Source organism: Crocodylus siamensis, chromosome 4 (genome assembly GCF_052110815.1).
Source record: "Crocodylus siamensis isolate JL-2025a chromosome 4, ASM5211081v1, whole genome shotgun sequence".
NCBI classification, from domain to species: Eukaryota; Metazoa; Chordata; order Crocodylia; family Crocodylidae; genus Crocodylus; species Crocodylus siamensis.
Window position 1 is genome coordinate 139,595,866 of NC_143398.1, and position 21,316 is coordinate 139,617,181.

The 21,316-nt window shown below is 43.4% G+C and overlaps 1 protein-coding gene across 3 annotated transcripts in view; it reads right to left on the reverse strand.

Moving 5' to 3' along the window:
• TSPAN9 (tetraspanin 9) overlaps positions 1 to 21,316 on the reverse strand; it is a 290,042-nt gene that overhangs the window by 221,621 nt on the left and 47,105 nt on the right. Inside the window, exon 1 of one of the 3 annotated variants that reach the window (XM_090043920.1) lies at positions 3,073 to 3,091. The exons of the other annotated variants lie outside the window; for them this stretch is intronic. The gene's annotated coding sequence lies outside the window, so the exon portion shown is untranslated. Of the gene's footprint in view, positions 1 to 3,072; positions 3,092 to 21,316 lie in introns of those variants that run through there. 3 annotated transcript variants of the gene reach the window in all.

The following is a 21,316-nucleotide window of genomic DNA, read 5'->3' on the forward strand; positions in this document are numbered from 1 at the left end:
GATCCTTTACCAGGAATTCAGCAGCATTAACCCTCTGGATGCTGGGACTGCTAACACAGCAATAGGCAGCCACAGAGGTTAACACCATCACCACTTGCCCCAGCACTGAATTTCTACACTGAGGTGGGTCTTCTCGACCACAAAAAGCCTTGCAGGCTCAATGACCTACCTCCATGGGCTGTATCTGGTCCCTGGGCTTTATGCTTGTCACCCCGGTTATAAAGGATGATGAAAGAATCATACTAGACAAATGGTTGGTAAAGTAAGGCCTTGGATCATAAGAAAAGCTGAAGTGAATTAGTAGTTTTAGGTGCAGATGGCAAACTAAAGAAAGAATAGCAATAACAGTTATGCATCAGGCAAGGGGACATTCTAATTTACATTTATTTGTAGGCAATTTTATCCGACACATCCTTGCAGCCCCAAAAAGACACTCAAATAGAAGAGGAATGATTTTACAGACAGTTTAATTTAGTTCCTGAGCTAACAAATGCAGGGAAAATGCAGGATCCTTTTCAAAGTAAACAGTATATGTCAAAAGGATACATCTGCCAAGAGACTATGGAATACCCTTGCTGGAAACAGTCAAGCCAGGAAACTCGTCTCAGGGATGGTTTATAGATAACTGGGTCCTGTTGGACAAATTAATGGTTCTCCAGGTGTGGACAGGCAAAATGATGCCCACTGAAAAAGGAGGGAGATTACAATACATTACGCTAAATCTGCTGTAACTGTTTCCTATGTCTTCTTGTTTCACCATAATTAGAAGCTAAACCTCAATGTTTTACCACCTGCTTCATTTAGAAGTAAATCACTGTGGTTTAGCTTCACTTACTGTGAGACAGGAGTGGATGAGCTGATGCACACTTAGGGCACATCCACACATGCAAACATGTGCACTTGCAGCAGCTCAAATAGGAGCGGCAAAATTTGAGCCAGGGATTTTTGTGTCGGTGCACATGGCTGGACATGCACTTTGCTATGGGGCAGGTTGTGCCACTTGGGCAAAATAACCCTGCCCAGCTCCTCCTGGATCTAAGCCAGGGGGAGCTTGAGCCTGAGGCCAGAACCTGTGCTGGCCCCAGCAGTATAAAAACCTGCCCTGTGCTGGCCCTAGCAATATAAAAACCTGCCCTGGCAAGCAGCTGAAGGCTACTTGCTCCCAAGAGCTTCTGGGGTCACAGACACCCTGGTCTCCTGCCCCTTCTGTGGGCAGAGGGAGACCCTGGCACGCATGACTCTCAAGTGTGCCAGGCTGCAGCCCCTCCACCTCCAGAACCTCCTCCTGAGGTCCTGGTTGAATTTCACCCCACACTGTTTTGTTTTTGGCCATCCCCTCCACAGCCCCACCAAGTCTCAGGACCTCTTGGTCAACCTCCTCCTGGCCCTGGCCAAGTGGGCCCTGTATATGACCAGGAAGAAGGCTCTGGCTGGGAAGGTGCCTGAAGATTGCAGGGCCACTTTCCTCTCACTTGTCCACCCACGTTTCTGGGCAGAGCATCAGTGGGCGGTGTCCACCGGCTCCTTGGATGCCTTTGAGGACCGGTGGGTATGGTCTCCAGGGCACTTACTTTCACTTTTGGACCCTTTGACCTCCATGTCATTCCTATCCTGTTTTTTTCCCCTAGCTGTCCCACAAAATCAGTTGTTTCATTCATCCATTAGTTCCCATATAGTGGGGCTACTAGTTTACCGGGTGGGCCTTAAGAGTTCATGGCAATTTTGAATGGACAAATAGACAAGCTTCTGGGGCCTGGTCAATTGGTATCTGTGGACACTACCCCCTTGCGCCAGCTGAACTGCTGAAGCAGCCCTAACTGACAGTTTCCTGCACCCTCTACCCACTGCAGCAGTCTAGCAATGAGGGCTGCTGCCTGGCTATGGCCTGCTGCCACCTGCGACAGCATGTAGCTCCAAGGCTGCGGGCCTGCCAGACCTGGATGGGGACTTCATGGCATCTGCACTTCTGGGCCAGCTGCCAGCAGGCTGTGGCTGCGCAGCTGGCCTTTATATGGCACTAGTGCCATGTGTGCTGCCGCCCTGCCATCTGGACAACTATCACCTGTATGATGTTCTCAGTGTAGTGGCCTGCTTTGAAATGTCCCAAGTGGCCAGAAGGGCAGCCACCTCCAGCTAGGTCTCAGGTGCCATCCGTGAGAAGGCTCCTCTGCCTGGGTCCTGCCACCTGCCTCACTAGCAAAAATTCTGGTGTTCCCTATTTAAAAACTGCAAAAACTCTGATAAAAAAATCCCAAATTCACTCTTTAATATACTCCAAAATCCATGTTCTTCCACAATTAAAGAGAGAGCAAGCAAGCGAGCAGTTGGGTAATGTTTTATTAATATATTTACAACGTTAAAGTAATCTGGAAGCCTACCAGTGTCTCTATCATCATAGTAAAATAAATTCTAAATATCTAGGTGTTTTGATGTTTGCTTTTCTTATCATAGAACAATTACAGGTCCCCCTGACCCCTTCACTAACAAGGATGTCTCATCCTATCTAGCAGCTGGGCACAATGGGTGCATGCCGGGGGGATCTGGAGTTTGCAGGACGGCGGTGGGAATGGGATGTGGGGAGATGCAGGTGGGTGTGTGGGTGGGTGTGGAGGGATGTGGGGAGGCACGGGATAGGTAGGTGTGTGAGAACTGTGTGGAGGGAACTGCTCAGGAGGGGTGCCCCCCACACAACATGGACTGCCCCACACCACAGGGTCCTAACTCCCCCCTCCCCTCTGCAGGGCCGCAGCCCCCACCCTGCAGGGCCCACATGCCCCTGCACAGCCCACAGCTCACCAGCAGCCATCGGGGCACTCAGGGCCTCCTGGCACAGCCCCCCTGTGCAGCGTGGGGCAGCAGGGCTCAGCCCTGGCTGCCTGGCACCCGGCGCTGCCTGTGCTGCATCATACAGGCCAAGCCCAGCCCACCTCCGCATGACGCCTTGTGCCTTCAGGCAACTTTGGGCCCCTCAGTCTGTCACCCAAGGCCCTGCACCACTCACAGGGACCGTCTGTCATGCCGGGTTGGGTCCTGCCTCCAGATACTGCCCCCCCCACACCGCTGCCCACTTACCTAGAACAGAGCCCAGGTCCAGGTAACTGCAGCCTGCACTGCTTTTTCCCTGCACAGGCAGACAGCATGCTGCAGCATCAGGGCAAGGAGCAGGAATAGAGATGCTCTGGCCAGCTACCAAAGCATCTCTTTGGAGGACCCAAGCCTCTGGTTGCCTCAGGGCATGGTCCTGCCCCGCTTTTTTTACAGGGTTTTTCTGATACTTGGATATCCAGGTGTCAAGTTTCAAGCCTGTAATGCACAGGGAATGTTTTTTTTGTTTCCAGCATGCCTCTTGCTGAGTATCAAACAGCTTTGAGACGTGGCAAGAGGCACATGTGGGATCATCTGGACATACTCTTAAGAGGCAGGCAAATCCTCCCCTCACACATTTTTACAGGGTTATAATTGTCCTCCTAGCCATGTTCTCTCCCCAACCCCCCAATGATTCTGTCTGAATTGAATGCATTAGAGAAGTGCCATGTCGGTGCAGAGGTGCTACAACTGGCCCACTTTGCTCAGAAGTGACTGTGCTAAGAACAGTTGTGTAAGAGCCCCAGGCTAGAAATGCAAGGGGACCTGCAGGTCTGAAGTAAGAAGCACTGGCAGAGCTGCACAGGGAGCCCAGAACTGCAACAGCAGGGGGCTGCCGGGCATGACTGAGGCGAACTGGCAGACCTGTGTTAGGAGTCCAAACAAGTATAGTAGAGGGTGGTTTAAAGCAGGACTGAAATAGGTGGGCCAAGGAAGCCTGCACAAAGCCAGACTTTTTAATGTCTTGCACAGACAAAAATCATTTTTTAAACTATATAAATTAAAGATGAAAACCGTTAAAATAGACAGTGGCATCTTATTTGCAAACATTTTTAGGATCAGGCTTCTAAAGTCTGACACAACTGTGACAGTCGATGAGTGACATGATACTAAAACTGCCAGAAGAAATAAATATGCTGACATCCAGTGTTAAATCAGATACTGATAAGGCCAGCTATAGTGCAGTGGCATTTGAAGAGCAGAATTTAAGACAATAAAAACTTAACTGCTTGCTGCCAGCAGCTCTGCAGAGCTCACCATTCACATTTCTGGGTCTTGTGTGTGTGTCATACTAAGGAATCCTGCCTTCTGGCATTCAGAGGTATAAGGACCTCAATTGCTGGAGGTCACCTAGCAATAATATACATGCAAGACACACAAATTACATTCCCCTTGGAACAGCAGAGGCTCTGGCGCTAATGGGAAATGTGGTATTTGGAGTCAGTGATGAAAATGCAACAGCTGCAGCAGGAAAAAAAAAGCGGGGGGGGGGGCGGTGCGGGAAACAGGCTGGAGCCAGTTTAACAGCTGGACCAAAGCAACTCCAGAAGAGAGACATCTTTGGCAGTTCCCACACCTCTTCTCCCATTTATTTAAATTTACACAGTTACAGTCAAAAAGAAGAGTATAAATAAAACCACCTAGAGTTTCTCTCATCAACACTGACAACTCATTATTCATTAGATTATAAATCTTCCATTGAAACTTTTAAACATACTGGTGATGGGTGCTAGAGAAAGCGAACAGATAAACACAGCAAAGACCAATAATCACAGTAATACCAACAAGTGTCAGTAATCACAGATACCTGCTCCAAAGTTTTGTGGCTACTCAGTACTCAATTTGAAGAAAGACATTAATTCAGCAGCATTTAAAAGTGAAGTCAGCACCTCCTTATTCACTTATTTTTAGAACAGCAGTTCCCAACCTCCACTAGCCCCTAGGCAACAAGACCAAGCAAGTAACGTACTATGGGGCAACTTCATGCCTGTCCACTTCATTCCCTTCTTAGTTTCCTATAGCCATAAGCAGTGTTAGAGGGGCTCATAGGGAACCTACTGCCTTTAACTATGGGCTGGAGGCTACCATTTTAGATGATTAGGGGCCAAATCACATTTCCAGCCACAAATTTCATACCTAATAGTAATACTGGGCTGGGACAAATATTTGAGTGGAACCAGGATCAGATGAAGACAAACTTGGCATTGGCAGCTCCTGCAATTTTTGTGCAAATCTTGTGATAACAGGTATTTCTTAAATCACCAAATCCTTGAGTCATGTGAATATACTGGAAACTTACCTTTCATTTAAAAACCAACAGGCTAAGAACAGCCAGTCAAAATGCCCAAGTCTGAATCGATTCAATCTTCACAGGTTAGTCTAAGCTATGTAGATTGAACTGATAAGCAAGTAAACAGACATTCATTTTTTATTCCAAAAATGCAGACACATGCCTGCCCAGGCCAAAAGTCGGGAAGCACTAGAGCACACCTCCCTGCTCAGCTGGAGCAGACAACTTGGGCCAAGGCTAGCTTGCCCAACCTGCAATGGGACTTGTTGGGGGGGGGGGGGGGTGTGCAAAGTATCCTGGGATGCTGGGAAGGCTGGGAGTTAACTTGAATTGGGAGGGGATCTGGGACAGAAGTTCAATAAACCAATTTAACCTATATCAGTCAAGTCTGATACTACATCCATTCAGGTTTATCTTAAACTGGTTTCAGCCATTTTGGTTTATGTAAAGTGAACTTCTTTTATATTACAGATTTGAACTGGTTTCCAATCACTTATACTGGTTTGTGTGCAATTTCTGCCTCTAGCCACAAAGTTTCTACACCTCAAGGTTGTTAATAAAAAGCTCAGAAGCATAAAACCCATCCATCAAAAATCCAGGTGGCAAATAAAAGAACAATATAAATTATAAGCAGTTTGTCATGTCTTCCGATTTTGGATGCCTGAATGGTCATAGCTAGGGTGACCAACCTTTTAAAATAAAAAGACAGGACACGTGCCCGCTCCCATTTCTGTTCCTCCTCCCCCGCCCCACCTCTGCTGGTGGTACAGCTGGAGCAGAGCCGAGAGGAGCAGGGAAGGATGTGGGCTGCCTGCTGCGGGCTTGTGGCTCCCCACCCTGCTGCCTTTTCCACAGGAGCTCTGCACCAGCCATGTGCCCCCTGCCCACCCAGGTGAGAGAGACCCAAGGGGAGCCCTGAGCAGGGTGGGAAGCACTGAGCCCACAGCAGGCAGGGCAGCACCCCCACCCCATTCCCTCCCTCACCATGGGGTCCTCAACCTGCCTCCCCTACCCCACCTATGCTCCCTCCCTCCCATAAACTTACCTGCAGGGAGCTGCTCTCCATGCTGCCTGGCTCTTTTCTTGGCCATGTGCTCGTGTGCAGGCGCACACATACATGTGGTGCAATCTGCATCCGGCTTACAGCAGCCCCTTGCAGGCTGGAATGCTGCCAGCCTGCAAAGGGAAACCTGCCATTTTCTGTGGTTTTCCACAGTTAATGGAAAACCTAGATCCCTGTACAATACTGATAATCTGGGACAAATGCTGTCCCAAAGTCATGCAGCCCAGGACTAGGATTTGATGTTCCCATTCTAGGACTGTCCCATGCAATTAGGGATGGGTGACCCTACTTGTGGCTGACATTACCACACAGAGACTGCAAAACATGTATTTGAGCATCCTGTTGTGTTTTCGTGTTTTTTAAATCTACATGTGCAACTGTACTCCCTCTTCCTTCCCCACCCAAACACACAGATTGCACGTGGTTAACTGTCACCTTATGTCAGATTCATATTAGACTCTCCCTCCATTCTGAATAGTGAGGAAAAGAAGACCGCTACTAGATATACAGAAGGACAAGGAGCTAGGACGTGACTACCAGGAAGTTCTGGGCAGAGGACTATGAAATATTTGCATTGCTAAAATTCCATGAGATGGCTGACACATGTCCAAGTAGTTTTTATGATTAATGAATGCACTTTGATGTAAACCACATGTCCCTCAGTAAATGAATCTTTTGAAGTTTAACCTACCATATTTTTAAACATAACCAATAGACAACATAGTTGTGCCTTTTATTTTCCTTCTTTTGGATTTTATAGAAGCTTCAGTCCCTCTACTCCCGCCTCTTTGCGCACACGCATTACAAATTTTGGCAATATCAAGCCTTTCTCTTCCATGGGTCTTTGCTAGAGATATCCTTAGAAATGCATACAAGGTGCTTTTTCAGCCCTTAACTGAAGGGATAAATATGTTACATTTGTTCATACTGTGTTTCTTTCTGGAAGGTGTTCAGTTAAAAAGATGTTAACACAGACAATTGTTTAAAGTTGGAGGGGAAAAAAACCCTTCCACTCAAATAACGTATTTTATTTCCTTGGTATTCATGACATTACACCTTGACTATTCTCCCACAATGATTTTGGGAAAGCAGGGGTAGGAAGTACCTGAAACAAGAGTGTAAATGAATAACTAAATAAATAAATAAACCACACAGACAAAACAGTAAAAAAGAAGCCAAAGCCTTGAAGGATTTCTTCATACACTGTATAGAAACCAGACAAGACAGGTTCAATTGTTTTTCCCTGTTTTTGTGGGTCACCTTAATACATTGGCTTCTAAACTACTAACTGATGGAATGAAAGAAAGTAGGTACTGTTCCCAAAGTCTCTGGATGCACCCCTGCCAATATCCATGCACACATGTAAAATAAAACATCACTATTAAGTGGTTTTACATTTATTTGTTAATCAAGTGTCTCTCTTTACACATTTATAAAGTCAGGAAAGCATGACAGCTTCTTAAGGAGGAGCATATATAAACCACTCCAACGATAAAGTTAGCTGCTTGTCTCTGAGACCATGGGATGACAGCAACATATGCATGATTTCCTCAAATGTCCTTCTATTTTTTTTTAATTAGGTGTCCAGATGCTGCCTTCCTGCCATGAATATATTTTTATGCCACATGAACAGAGATGACATCTCTTTTGTCTGGCTTTCCATCTTGGTGAATTGTACATTTCTGGCCCACATAACGGACTGGTTGGGAAGAGTGGGTCTCACTCACAGAAGAACAAGCTTAATGAGTCGTGAAGACGCACAGTGTGTTGCTTTTCAGTCTAAACATCACAAAATAAGGCTCCAAATGACCCACCAGCCCACACAATGAAGTTTTCCTTTGTTTGGTGTCCTCTATGCAAATTGTATCCCAACACACTACATGGAGATAGATAATAGAAGATAACAAGCAGCATAGGTGCAGGAGAAGAGGTAGCTTTGGGCTGAGATTTGACATGAGATGTGTATTCAGTGAGGTGGAATGACACAGAGAGGTTATTCTAGATGGCAGTGGCCCAGAAGAGAAGGCCCTTACACCACAGGGAATTAAACTGTCTTGAGAATCTGAGAGGTTATCAGGGAAAGTGGCTGAAGATGGAAAAGAAAGGGAAGCTCCACAAAACTAGCTGAAGAACGTCCATGGAGAACTATTCCTGAACTGTGTGATGTTACAAGTATCTGAGGACTTATGGGTGGGGCGGTATGTAGTTTGGTTACTAATACCCATGGCTCATGAATGAGAACAATGAAATGCTAACCCATGACAAGGGCGGTCTTCCACCATTTAATCACAGGATGATATGCAATACAAGGAGACAATAGAAAGGTGGCTTGCAAAGGTCAAATTTTAATCCTTTCTCTTCAAGGAACAGACCTTCAAGAAAAATGCTACTAACTGCTTAGTTCCTTGAATGCAAATTCCATCACGTGGATCTCGATGCTTTACAGTTTCCAGATAGGCACCCTGAAGCAGAGAGGTAAAGAAACAGATCTAACCTCTCAAAGCAGATTATCTCTAGAGCCAAAAACAGCACGCAGGACCCCTTTAGCTCTGATTGGAAGCATCCTAGCCTCTAAATCATGCTGCCTTATTAAACCAATATATTCTCAATTAAACGTTATCTCTCTCATGTCCAAACATGGTACTTCCATAAAAAAATCTCTGTGAAAAATCTGTCTGTTATCCTCCCCAACTCCCTCTCATCCATCCTTTGAGCTTTTTGACAGCACGGACATTAAGGCACCACAGCAATAGGTACTTTAAAAATACCCAAGATAGAGACAGAGCGGTCCAACTTGCTTCACAGCAATCAGAAACGTGCTTTGGCACATTAATGCAACTCTTGATGTACAGTGGGATATGAAGGCACAGCTGTCACTACACTTCATTGTAGAGATGCATCACAATCCTGACATTCATGATGACCACAAGCATATTCTTAAACTCCACCCAACTGAGGTCCTCACTGGCAATCAGCCAGGCCCTCGAGGGTCAGAGCTACTCTGCATAAGGCAGATCAGGTTGCATACTGGCCCTTGTAGTCTTCAGGAACTTCTCTGCATTAAAGAGGGCTGCTGCAGTGCTCCATCTTGATCCCACTGCCCTTCAACTTGTACCAAGATGGAGCATTGCTCTGTTGTCTTAATATGGAAATATAGCACACAGCTACTACAGGTCCCAGCATGCATTTGGTGCCTAGTGACCTTGAGTCAGGAAACATCAGATAATATTGCAATGGGGACTAGTAAGTGAAGTGCAGCACGTTCAGTTACAAAAAAAAAGAAAAGAACTACAACCAAGGAACAGCTCTCGCTGCAGCATCTTTCATGCAGAAGGGCAGCTGTAGAGTATAAGAGGATTAGCGAAGTTCTACTGCACTTTGCAGAAGCTTTAATAGTGTCCTGTGAATATTTTATGAATAGAAACATAAGGCTATTAAAAGCAGGGAAGTCATGCAATGAACAGAAGATCTCTCCTGTGCGTGATCTTATGATGAAGACCACAGTATCAGGTCTCAGGGGCCCTTCCTGCTGATGTTGGGGACTTTCTGGGTAGGTAAAGTGACTTTACCTATCACAGCCTCCCCATATGGAGAATGTGGATGACATTTTTCTCTATCATCACTAAGTGCTTTGAAATCCTTGCACCTACATGCCAGCACAGCTCTCATCCCGTTGAGACCCTTGAATTAAGAGCTGGACTAGCCTAAAGGGAGGAGAGAAAAAGGGAAGAAGAGAAAGGAGAGGAAGCAGAGAAACAAATTGAAGCACTTTAAAAAAAAACAAAAACCCAAAAACTAAACAACAACAAAAATTTTAAAAACCTACTTCCCTCTCATCTGTTTGACAATCATATTTCCATTGCTACATTTTTTTTCTTTTAAGTAAATGTTGGCAGTTCTCCATTCCAGCTGTATAGAGCAAGAAGCTGAAGCAGCATCTTTGTTGCTGACAAACAGTTGAAAACTGTGAACCAGCCACACAGTAATGATGTAAATTGGACCCCTTCGGCCAGAGGGCAGGAATTTACATAAATGAGGGGAAAATGAGCGTGCAGTTATGAATCAGTAACTCAGTCGTATCCTAGCCTGAGACAATTCCACTGCAGTACAAGTCTTAGTGCTTTTAGTCACTCTTTTCCTAAGTTTACCAAAATCTCGACATAGCCTGAATTCACACAAGCCCCTTTTTCTTTTTATTTCATATAAACTAGTTATTGAATGCCTTAGCTTATCTCGGTATCAGCATTTTAATTCCTTCCTTTTCTGAGGCATGAGCTAGGATTTACTTTTGCCCACATAGCTATGTGTGTTAGCGGTGTGAAAAATAAATCACACCCTTAATTGACATAGTTATGCTGCTAAATAACATAATAATGCAATTCTATTAGCAAAAATTCTTTTGCTATCTACCTTATTCCAGCTACATAACTAATTTAAACTGCAATTCCAATAGGGAGCTTCACTGGTATAATCCCACCACAAAATCTTTCAAGTGTCAGCAAGCCTTAACCTTGGTTCTGGCCTTTAGATGGTATTTCTTCTGTCCCAAGTATCCCAGGATCAATCTTTATTTCATTCAACTCTTAGGGTATGCATTTTCACCTCCTTGATTTTGTTTTTATGTTATTAAATGGCTACTTTCCCTGAATGTTAAGTTGCTGCTTCTTTCCCTTCTCCTCCACCATCTTCCAAAATAAAATAATTCCCTTGGTTTATACAGATACACCAAAGATACTTATAAACTGACATCCCACTGAATTGTGTGTTTTCCTAGCTATACAGATTTATTGTTTTATACAGATCATAACAAAATGTCAAGTTCTTCTATCAGATTAATCTTATCTGACTCAAAATTTAAGATGCTCTGGGAGAGTCTTTCCCCTCCCGCTGGCCCCCTGATACATATATCTCTCAGGGCCCAGTACAAAACTAGATAATTATAATGCCTCAACCTCTTCCATCAGCAACACCTCCTGCAACATGCTCATTCTTGCTTACCCATTTTGGAACTATTCTGTTTGTTTAACACTACCCAGGACTGGAGTTGAAACTGTGTCACTGACTGCAGGCTATATTTACCCACAAAGAAATAAATTACTGGCAATCAGATAGGTAAAAGTGCAGCAGGTGTGAAGTACACATCCAGGCTGTTCTGTGGCAGCTTTGTAAGATTATAGGATGAGAAATAACCTCCTGGGTTCAGTCCCTGCTACAGCAAACTACTCTGTTATAGAAACCCTTTCAAACGTGCACGTTGGGTTTCTTGCCCCCAATACTTCTCTCAGAAGGTTCTTAAAGAACTCTTCCCTCCAGTTAAGAGACAGACAGAAATACATAGAAAGAAAATCACAGTGTTGTGATTCCCATGATTCATAATTTTATCATGTCTTACTAATACCTGGGGTGGGGGGCCTCATAAAAACACAGCTGTTAAAAAATCTCCACTACCCAGAGTTGCAGAATAAAACTTGAAAATGTGAACTCTAAAAGCTCAAAAACCAGGAGACACATAAGAGTTACAGTTTTTATTTTTGAACTCCTGTATTTGAGAGAGCCTGACTCATGATTTTTGAGTATTTGGGGATGGCAAAGCTGTGATGATACTGTGAAGATGTCAGTAGGGAGAGCTTGGGGAAATACCATTTCTCCTCCTTCCCTACCAGCCCCCCACCTAGCTCAAGAAAGAATATTTTAAGAACCTATCATGCCTTGGGTTAAATTGACAGCACCCAATCAATTTAGAGCCTCTATAAATCAAGCCATCAGTCCAACACTGGGCAGGCCACGTGCCAATTCGTAAATCTAGTGAACATATTTCTTGTGCATCATACAGGTCTTTTCATGTCACTAAGTTAAAAAAGGCTCAAAATCTCCCCAGATTTTCCAGTTTCCCCAGGGACATGAAGGGACCTGTAAGAATCATCTGCAGCTAACTGGCCAATCTTGAAACCCACCTGGTTCTTTATGAACTAATTCTAGCCAGTGTTTGTTTTAGGCAATTAAAGGTAATTGCTGTTAATATACTACAGTCTAGCTTCAGTAAGAAACTACCAGATTACCATATTTGGCATGGTTTTATCTTCATGAACTATTACATTAAATTAGAGCCGCAGGATATCTAGAAGTTGGGTTGAGATGACAATTATACCAATAGAAAACCTGATATAAAACTGAGTTTTTAAAAGGCAGGCCAATATGCTTAAACCAAAAAATGTTACATACAGAAGAAACCCAGAAAACTGCATGTCCCTTGCAGTCCAGTGACCCTACTCTCTTTGTCTTTAGTGAGGCAGACCCTGAAACAGAAAAAGGGGGCCCTGTTGTTTTAAGAGACACCAGCTCCTCTTTTCATTCTGCTTTCTCCTTGCTGCTCTGCACTGGAGGGTTTGCATCTTTCCTCACTGTACTGGGAGCAGCTGCAATAAAATTGTCCATCAGGGCAGTCTCCCAGAGGCTCCTCAAAATGCCTGCCAGATAGATATGCTCCAAAAGCTTTTATGAACACTTAATATAAAACCTAAAAAGCACCTTGAAATGAGAATTTCAGATACATCTGAACTGGATGATCACTGCATAATGGCTGAAAGGACTCCTTCAAATCCATCCTAAATAGCCAATCCAGTGGATCAAATTGGTAAAAGAAAAGACCTTAACAAGCAAGACAAATCTTCCTCTCCAGCTAAAGCCTATATTCAATAAGCACCTAGGAGGATTGAGATAACCAGGTAAATTAAAATAGGACAGACATTTCCCTCACAGAGCATTCCTGTACAGTTCACCAGAGACAAAACTAATAGAAATGTAATGAGTTTCCCTCGAAATGGCACTTAAAAACCTTTGGGTTTTCAGCTTAATAGTAGCAATCTCCCTGCCTCAGAACTGCACAGGTTAGGTTAAACATCCTACAGAAAAGAGATTTTCTAAGGGTTGAAAGCAGAGTGCCCAATGCAACACGCAAAATGCCATTATTTTAAAATGCAAATTGATGAATTCTGCTTCCCATGGCAGCATCTAAGTAATAAGAGGATATTCTGCTTCCCAAGGAAGCATCTAAGTAATAAGATAGACCAAGCTTGTCATGCCAGATCAAGCTATGAATGAATACATGACAAAGATGGTGGCCTTTTTTTCCATTCTCCTGTAAAAGGGCCACTTTTCTCAGAGGGCTGACTTTGCTCTATTGGGGAACAAGGCCCCTCAGCTTGTATGATTCTGTGACTGAAACAAATATCTTCAATTTGGCAACAGCTTCCTCCCTTACACAGTGCCTCAGGTGGAAACCCCTGAAGACTTCCAGGATCTTCCTGTCTTGCTTAGGTAAGCTATTATTGCCCCCCTGACACTGAGCTAATGCAACAAGAGCTTCTTCTTGAAAACTGTATCGCAGTCACAGGAAGGAAGGCCCATTTCCTATGAAATTCTGTATTTACCTATGGGATAAACACAGGAGGGGTAAGCATGATGACCCTTGTCTTTGTGTATTACGCTGCACGGACACACCACTGACAAGCTTACTGACCCAGAGATCCTCCTTGCTGAGGTTATGACAATAAGAAAAGGGATGTGATAGAATGATAGATGGGAAGCATAATGAAAAGGAACTGATGGTCCTGAACACGGGAAATGTTAGAACACTAACCAGATTCAAGTAGCCACGGTGGACGTTCCTTATTCTTGAGGAGATTTATCAAGCATAAATAGTTGAAAAATAATGCGTCACAGGAGGGTTCACGGATATGATTGCTGGTCTTGCAGAGTACAAAATGAGCTGCAGTTGCCAATTGCTGGACCTTAATAGAGCTGAGAACAACATCTAGAGTAATTATGTAATGCAGGAACTTAAGAACAGATGGTGTTTTTACTTTCTTTTTTTCTTTTGCTATCCTTGTATTCCTCCAGAAAATAACATCTTCCAGGCAACTTTCTGTATGCTTTTGCTGCATAATCTTGAAGCTTAATCACCATCTACAACATGTTTCAAGGTTTGTCTATAAGGGAAAGATACTGAAAGGTAAGCTGTGGTGTGAATTTAATGTGCAACAGCTGCTCTGCTCTTCCACCCCAAACGCCACATGAACTTTTATTCTACACTAAGTGTAGTCACACATTCACTTGCAATGGTTGCAAATAATTGCAATGCTGTGACATATAAAATAACCCTCACCTGAAACATTGTGACCCCATAGTGGAACTTAACACTTACTGCACTCCTTGAACATTCATTTGTTTGCATTTTAACTGCACGTAGTAAGTGTTAAATTGAACGTGTGACACCACCCTAAGGGTGAGATTATTAATTACAATAAACCTTGTTAAGGACTCTTGAAACATGAAGGATCACACATTTACAATCATTAACAAGTGCTAAATGCCCCATAGATGTCTTAGCACAAGAGTTTTGTCTGCTTCCATAGGTGTCTTAAAATTATATCATTTGAAGTGAAGGGCATCTTTGAGCTGTGCTAATCTGCTCAACTTCACTTCTAATAGTTCATGGGAGATCAAATGGCTAAGTCACAGTCCTCCAGTATCACAGGAGGCACTGCTTCCAGATGGACTAGCTGTCCTTCTGGGCTCAAAACCACCCCCCACCCAGTGACAGCCTGGACAGCAGAGCAGCATCTGGTAACTGTGTTTGGGGGGTAAGGGGGGAGGAGAGAGGGGAGCTGTTGGCAGGGGCAGAGGGAGAGGGGGACAGGAAAGGGAGGTGGGGAGTTGCCAGGGTGAGGGGCTACACACAACACAAGTGGTGACAGGTGTGTGTTCCTAGTGTGCACCTCTGGAGAGGGGGCTCCCCAGATGCTCCCAGGCTCCGCGCAGCCCAACACTGTCAGGGACAGTTCCTCCTCTTCTATTCACCCCAAGCCCCTGCTGTGCTGTTTGGCAGTGCCTAAAGCAGAGGTGGGGAAAATGTGGCCCGTGGAGAGACATTGACTGGCCTGTGGCAGCTCCCTTGGTACCACCTAGCCCAGGCAGTATTAGGCCCATGGGACATCCTGCAGCTGGGCTGGGGTGGCTCCACAGCTGGACTGCATTTCTAGGCAGCCCAGAATGCAGAGGCATTCACCACAGAATGAGTGTCCGTACTAAGAAATAGCTTTTTCTTCACGTAGAGAAATCATTACCGTCAATAATTTTAAAGTTGTTTTAAGAAAGCTTTAAAGATGGTATCTTATAGTAGGATTTTCTTCCTCAGCAATAGCCCAAATTGGCTGCCAAGTTTGCCAATCTTCCAAAACTGTGGCCAGAGACCTTTCTTCAGGATTGGCTCTTAGCAAGCTTATCTTTTTAGGAGGAAGGGACTGCTTTGGAGTTAAGGAATTCCAGTATTGCCAGCTCTTGCGATTTTACTGAACATCTTTCAGTAAAATTCATATTTTTCTTAAAAGCCCAGTTCTTGGGGTTCTGTGATTATATGAGAACCTCAGCTCTCCTTACTTTAAAAGAAAAATAATCCAGCCCTCCTGGATAAAGAGAAAAGATTTGAAATGTAATTTCTAAAGTTCAGAACCAAAAAGCAAATAACTCCTGCACATTAGAAAGAAAATATTCCCTCATGATTTCCAGAAGATGTATTCATGCTTTTTAAACACTCATTGTTAGAAGTAGTAAAATTCTCTTAAAACAGATGCTCCAGTGACTGTGATTCTGAAGGAAATCCATTGTGAACAGGGGTGGCCAACCTGAGACACCAATACCACAAGTATCATGGACAGCCTCTGTGTGTGCCCCATGGTAGATTGGGGATTGGCACAGTGGCAAATAGAGCAGAAAGCAGAGAAGATCAGGTGGGCAAGGAGTAGAAAACAGAGCAGGAGATCAGGCAGGGAGCACAGAGGAGAGAGCAGAAAGAAAAGCAGCAAACTGGGGAGAGAAAGGGGATCAGAGTGGCACTTGGGGAAGGTGTGGGTCAGATCAAGTGTAGTATGCCTGCCAAAAAGGTTGGCTCCCACTGATCAGCAAAAGATGATACAAACCCATCTTGATTATTATTATTAAGTAAGAGGATCTTTCTACATCAGCCACCCTCCAACTTCCACCACAAGTCCAGAATTCACATGCAGTCATACCGGGGACATTTGCTTCATGTAATGCGACTTCACATATCACTAGTCACAAGTGCAACTGCCCACCAGTCACGCTGAAATTGTTTTTCTTAAAGCACAAGAACTACAGTACAAGACGTGTCACTGAAATCTCTAAAGACAGCACAGGCCATATAGAGAGGACCTGATCTACAACCTTTTTGAGTCAGTAAAAGTCTGTTAGCCTCAGGTAAGCCTCCTGCTTACCACCAAACAGCTCTGAGGTAAACAAACTATACCAACTTTTCTCTGAGCCCAACCTGCATATAAAATGCCAAACCAGAAATTTTACCACACCTTCAACTCTCCTATGAGGTATGAACTTTCATTTCTACCCAGGAGAACTTTTGCAATCTGTTCTCCAATGCCTGAAGAAGGGTGTTTTGTGCCCGAAAGCTTGCAATTAAAGATTTTTTTCCCCAAAAAAATCTAGGTGATCTAATAAAAGAGATTACCTCTATCATGAGTCCTGATTCCTATTAGCCTCAGAAGCCTTTAAATCAAGCCCATTGTGCAATCCTTAAAACAGAGATGTTATCTATGGAAACTATGAGTACCAACATACATCTCATCTAGCCCCAGTAGAAGGCCATTCCAATGTGAATGGAAGATGATTCATTAATACCAAATCCAAATGTGAGCAGCTAGGCATGAGATCATCCCTAGCTATCTGGAATTTAAGGACAGCCCTCGGGTTTCTGGCAAGTTACCCGTGGGAATGGTGCTTGAGCCAACATGGAGCATTCATGATGGAAGGATAGTCACAGAAGGACAGAAATTATAGTCCTGCATAGCCTAGCGACTACTACTGCACAGTTTAACAAAACAAAAACCATTGAGAGTAATGATTTCAAAAGTCCTGAACAGTTTCAGGGCCAGGGCTGAGTCAGCCAAGACCCTGAAAACAGTTTGAACTCACAAGTGCCTACTGATCCCTGAATCAATTATTTACTCAGCTTACTCTTACTTAAACTAAAAGAATAACCTGGCAATGGAAATGCAACCATGAATCTTGTTATGAGAACAGTCAGAAAAGACCAGTAAGAGGGATCCTACAGAATAGCTGAAATCCTGAAAAATGTTCCAACCTTACTTGGAAACAGATGACCAATTCTACATAAACAGAAAATATAACACAGTACATGCTGCACTGGTTAAGGTGAACAGGTAATATTACTACTACTATTACTATGATTATTATTGCTGTATTATTATTGATCTTTTTAAAATATAGACAATTTGCTAACAAGCTAAAGAACAATAACAGTGCTTTCACACCCACACACCCAGAGGCACTTGCAAAAAAAATATGACTTCACTCTGAACGCTGCTTAATTCCAGAAGTTTCTTTTAGGAGAATAGAGGGTGTTAATCCATTTAAAAAAAGATGTCTGGCAGGTTTCTTCTAATGCTTCTGAAATGCAAGATCCTAAACTTGTTGTAATTTATTTGGCACGAACACTGAACTACGCCCTGTTTAAAATTCCCACCAGAACTCTCAGACGCTACTATGTCCAGAATCATTTGCAGATCAGCCAAAGCACTCTATTAAATATTTTGCCCAAGTTGCAATGGGTCCTTAAAACAGAAATGAGCTGGGAATTTGCCAGGAATAGATGCTAGTTAGTGGCTACAACCAAAACCTCTATTTCCCACTTGCACCTGGTGATAAGTGCACAGACTTCATGCTTGAATACAGAACTCATCAGGGACATGAGCTTTTTTCACCTTGAGCATAGATTGCTGTAATACAGTGTTTCATGGTGCTATGTCACATGAACATTGAGAGGCTGAAGCTAGCACACAATTCAAAGCTCGCTCATTAGAGGGAGCTGTACCATGGGAAGGTATTAGCCCGCTGCTCTGGGATTTGCTCCTAGCAAACTATGGAAGTGCAGGTCTCAGTTTTAGCCTATGAAGGTCTTAACTGTTTTGACAGCTGATTCGCAGAAACAGCCTTTCTCCACAGTTGTGATCAGCAGAGTTACATGAATTGCAACCCCATTCAATCTTTAACATAAAACTGAAGAAATTGCCAGAACAATATTTTCTCAGAAGGATTCTTGACTTAAACTTGCTCATCCTGCCGAGATTCACCAGTCTGGATTCCTGAACACACCAGCATGCTACAAAATGGCCTTTATGTCTTCCTTTTTCTCAGGCTGTGGCAGTGAGATGGGCTGGAGACTTGGGGGGACTCATATTTGTGGGCAGTCCTTTTGTTTATCTTTAATCTTTGGGAATATCACACACTGCATATTTTTAAATAAATTCCAATAGATAATAATAATACCGCCAATTAAGAAACAGGGAAATTCCCAAGCATGCACAAAAAAAAAAAATCTCTTCTTAATATACAGTTAATGCAGTAGATTTTAGGGGTCAGAAAGGACCATTAAAATCTATTAGTCTGACCTCCTGCATAACCCAGAGCATAGAATTTCATGAAGAAATTCCAGCATGCAGCATATCTTCTGGAAAGACATCCAATCTTGCTTTAAAGGCTCTAGTTTATGGTTGTTCATGTTCATTTCCCATCAACACAATCACCAGAAATCTGTAAAATCACTAACTAAAAGACATATAAGCACCCAAATCAGTCACACATTAGCAGTCCTCCCAATCACAGTGGGATATATTGACACCAGCAAAAATTATCCGATCCTTTCAATAGAAAGTGCAACTCATGCATATGCTTATATCCCAAAAAATCAAGATCATATCTAACTTCAGATTATTCCTTTTCAAAACCTAAATTACTGTCACATTATCAAAATACCATCCCCCCAACCCTGAAATCTTTTCATCTTCTTCAGTCTTCCATATATAGGATTTAGAATGCAAGTTACTGGGCACGTCTACAAGTTGCCCTGTGTTGCTGTATGGTGTGCTACAATGTAGTGAACACACGAGTCTACATGCCATCAGCAGCTATGTCTCCGTAGCAGTGCACTCCCCCATTTTAACACGTTGTTATGGCAATGTAGCAGTGAAAACTAACCATGCATCGTGTGCACAGTGCAGTACAGGCAATTATTGTGCCATGCTTTAGTACTTCCAAAAGGAAGTAGTAAATCATGGCAACGTGTAGATGCGCCCGCTATCTACAAAGAAAATGCATGTTATGGCCAGGTATAGACAGTACACTTTTATCAGTATAAGTAATTGGGAACCAGTCTGTACCTGTAACGGAGCAGAAGTTCTGCACCGATAGACCGGTTTAAAATTTGCAGACCTCAGTCTGAGATTTGCACCCCCACCAAAGTGTGAATGTATATTCTGTTTGCTACCAATCTAAGCTATGCTGCCTGCAGAAAGCCACGTAACTTGGACTGATTCTGCCTCAGGCTTTTTGAATATATGTACATAGCCTATTTATCTATTTATAAAGCTAATTATTTACTTCCTATTCAAAACATTTTCCACTGCTCCTCTCTCCTTCTCTCTCTCTGACATCTCTCTGCGGTTGCTCTCTCAAGGTCAATTATATTTCCAAAGAATCAAAGTACCTCAGTATCAGATTTTCAGTGACTGGATGTGCACATTGTTAGTAGGTGCAGGTTTATTTTAGAAAGGAATGTGTAATGGTAACACGTAAGGCAGGAATGCTGATGTACTTGTGAAGAAATGCAATAGGTGAGTGTTTTAAATATTACGGTTGCCTTAACTACTGATTTTCTAGATTGCTGGCAATGGGAAACATACTGAAGCAACCGTAATTGGATTGTTTGTGAGGCAACATGAGTGTTTTAGATTACTTAAGAGGAGAGATCTTGTAGCAAATACGCTTAAACTTGTCGATTTTCTTACTGGAGGTTACAGCCATTGTGTGTGACCCAGTGTAAAAAATAATACTACCAGCCTGGCCAGCAGAATCGTAACTGATCACAACTCAGCCTGATCAAATATAAAACGCTGATTTTTCTGTTCATTTTTAGAGAATGACGTTATTGGGCAACAAATAAACCCATTGTGCACCCCAGCCCCCTCCCCAAAAAAACCACAATAAAAATGAAATATAATATTACGCCTCACAGCAATGTAGCAGGATTTATTGTCCGTAAAAGAAAGCTAAAGGCGATACCAGATGCTTCTCCCCCCCAAAGGCCAAAAGGAACAAAGAAAGACAGAGGAGGCTTTTGTTATTTTTAAAGCTTCCATGTTTGCTCTCAGGAGTTTGACATACTTCGGGAGGAAGAAACTATTATGCTAGTTCCTTATGGACTTAACTAACCTGGAATTTAAAACATTCTGATCACCAGCCAAACCAATGCAGTGGGGCTGTTACTGGTAATAGCCTATAACCCCTGTTATATAGCAAGATATGCAGGAGGTGGCAAGCACTAGCAAGCTGCTGCTGCTGAGATTTTCCTTTGAGAGACCACCTGTTGACTCCTGGATCATCCAGGGATAGCAGGATTATGTGTGGAAGGCTGGAAATTCTACTCCTACCCTCTTTACACACAAGTTCATGACACTGTACAGCAGAGGTGTTCAACCTTTTTTACACTCAAGGCATCCCTCATTAAAGTCAAGGCACCCCCCTGGAGAAAATGGCAGCGCTCAACTTGTACTCACTTCTTATTATGGAAAAATAATAGACCAATTCCTTTGTTGCAAAGAACTCGGAGAGATCACAACAGCTCAGAACGTTTAGGACGCTATAGGTTCCTATTTGAAATCTATGGGTTTACCTTGGGAATCACATGTAGGCATTTGCACACCTAGCAGTGCTAATACCGGGTATGACCTTGGTTGAGAATCACTGCCGTGCGGGACCTGCCATTGCTCAACTTTCCTTCCTGCAGCCAAACAGATTCCTGTTGGAGCATGGTGGCTTCCTTCAAACTAAATAGAGCAATTATCCCACAAGACGGCAAGGGAAGGCTGGTGATCTACCGTTTTTCCCCACCATATCCAACAGACAAAAGGAAGCCTGTTTCCCTTCCCACAGACAAAGCCCTCAAATTCAGTAGGCAATATACTGTACATCAGAGAGACCTACTTGATCCC